The sequence below is a fragment of the Pituophis catenifer genome, unplaced genomic scaffold, assembly GCF_029215685.1.
Source record: "Pituophis catenifer annectens isolate HBS135680 unplaced genomic scaffold, rPitCat1.0.hap2 SCAF_9, whole genome shotgun sequence".
NCBI lineage: Eukaryota > Metazoa > Chordata > Lepidosauria > Squamata > Colubridae > Pituophis > Pituophis catenifer.
Genome location: NW_027256889.1, coordinates 9,415,275 through 9,418,043, shown reverse-complemented (window position 1 = coordinate 9,418,043; position 2,769 = coordinate 9,415,275).

Here is a 2,769-nt window from a genome sequence, read left to right as displayed (position 1 = left end):
GCTGGGCTTTGCAAGAAGGGAGGCTCCTTTAGGCCAGCAAATCCAACAATGCTGGGGACGATAGAAAGGAAGGGAAAAGAGAGAGACTGTTGAAAAGACACAATCCCCATCTTTTAATTTCCCATTCCTCAGTAGTTAGGTTCTGCACCAGGAACCTTATAAGGAATGCAGTTTACAGTACTTTTTACCAGTGGTGGAATTCATTTTTTTTGACTATCAGTTCTGTGGGCATGGCTTGGTGGGCATGGCAGGGCAAGGATACTGCAAAATCTCCATTCCCTCCCCACTCCAGGTGAAGGATACCACAAATTTTCCATTCCCTCCCCACTCCAGGGGAAGGATACTGCAAAATTCCCATTCCCTCCCCACTCTGGGGGAAGGATACTGCAAAATCTCCATTCCCACCCCACTCCAGGTGAAGGATACCACAAATTTTCCATTCCCTCCCCACTCCAGGGGAAGGATACTGCAAAATTCCCATTCCCTCCCCACTCTGGGGGAAGGATACTGCAAAATCTCCATTCCCACCCCACTCCGGGGGAAGGATACTGCAAAATCCCCATTCCCTCCCCACTCTGGGGGAAGGATACTGAAAAATCTCCATTCCCGCCCCACTCCAGGGGAAAGATAATGCAAAATCTCCATTCCCATCCGACTCCAGGGGAAGAATATTGCAAAATCCTCATTCCCATCCCACTCCAGAGGAAGGATACTGCAAAATCCCCATTCCTGCCCCACTCCAGGGGAAAGATAATGCAAAATCTCCATTCCCATCCGACTCCAGGGGGAGGATAATGCAAAATCTCCTTTCCCACCCCACTCCAGGGGAAGGATCCTGCAAAATCCCCATTCCCTCCCCACTCCTGGGGGAAGGATACTGCAAAATCTCCATTCCCACCCCACTCTGGGGCCAGCCGGAGGTGGTATTTGCTGATTCTCCGAGCTACTCAAAATTTCCACTACTGGTTCTCCAGAACCTGTCAGAATCTGCTGAATAGCACCCCTGCTTTTTACTTTTAAATTTATCCTTAAATTGCAGGTACCTATGGGAGCAGACAGTGGATTAGTGGTTACATTTTCCTAGAGTGAAAATAAAGTTATTCTGGGAATTTTGCCTGCAGGGAGAATCTCGTGTCTTTGGGAGAAGAGCAAAGAGAGGCTCTTCCATATATGACAAAAAAAAATGACAAGATGGGCTCCAAGCATGAGTCCGAATGCTCGGAAGAGTAAAATCTCTGGTCCCAGTGACCGACCCAAATTCGATCGGACAAGAAAACTGTTCATGTCTGAACCTCCAACAAGATTAAACAAATAATCTTGCGTTTCAGGAGCTCTATAGGGAGTTGTGGGTCTAACTGAATGGAGGTTAGGAGCCACTGGAGAGGACAAGACACATTACGAAAAGGCAATCTTGCAGATCAGTTTCGTCCATCCATTTCACAAAGTTAGTCTCTGCTGTTTGAAACCAATTTAGTGTTCGGTAAAAGCCTCCCTCATAGGTTGAACATTGGGGGCTATCTAACAAAATGAAATTCAATGGTGAAAAAAATAAGGTTCTACATTTAGGCAAGAGAAACAAAATGCACAATAGTAGTAACTGTGAGAGGGATCTTGGAGTCCTAGTGGACAACCATTTAGATATGAGCCAGCCATGTGCTGCAGCTGCCATAAAAGCCAATGCAGTTCTGGGCTGCATAAACAGAGAGATAGAATCAAGATCATATGAAGGGTTAATACGACTTTATAATGCCTTGGTAAGGCCACACTTGGAATACTGCATCCAGTTTTGGTCACCACGATGTAAAAAGATGTGGAGACTCTAGAAAGAGTGCAGGAAAGAGCAACAAAGATGATTAGGGAACTGGAGGCTAAAACATATAAAGAATGGTTTCTGGAACTGGGTATGTCTAGTTTAATGAAAAGAAGGACTAGGGGAGACATGATAGCAGCATTCCAATATCTCAGGGGCTGCCACAAAGAAGAGGGAGTCAAGCTATTCTCCCAAGCACCTGAGTGTAGGACAAGAAGCAATGGGTGGAAACTAATCAAGGAGAGAAGCAACCTAGAACTAAGGAGACATTTCCTGACAGTGAGAACAATCTGTGGAACAACTTGTCTCCAGAGGTTGTGAATGCTCTAACATTGGAAGTTTGTAAGAAGATGTTGGATAACCATTTGTCTGAAGTGGTGTAGGGTTTCTTGCCTAGGCAGGGAATTGGACTAGAAGACTTCCAAGGTCCATTTCAAATCTGTTATTCTATTCCTACGGTTTCTCGCACAGACCAAGATTTAAAAGCCATGGTTGGTTGGTAGATAGCAATTCGATCCATAGGGCAATTCAATCTTTTATTAAGGGCCAAACACATTTTAATTGGGGGGGGGCAGAAGAGAGAACACCCTATTTTCATAAAAGAACAAATCTAGGAAGCCTAGAAAAAAACAGCTTTATCCGGAACAGATTCTCTAGAGCAGGGGTCTCCAACCTTGGCCACTTGAAGCCTGGAGGACTTCAACTCCCAGAATTCCCCAGCCAGCTTTTGCTTTTCCCACCTGGGGAATTCTGGGAGTTGAAGTCTTCCAGGCTTAAAGTGGCCAAAGTTGGAGACCCCTGCTCTATAGCCTTGATGATACCTTCAAACAATAGCATCTCCTTATCAGGTCTTTGGGAAGGATTTGGCATAAAAATGCTTTTCCAATGCTTTAAACATCCGGCTGACTGTGCGACCAACGCTAATGGAGAAGAAATAGACTATAAAACAACAGGTCTTA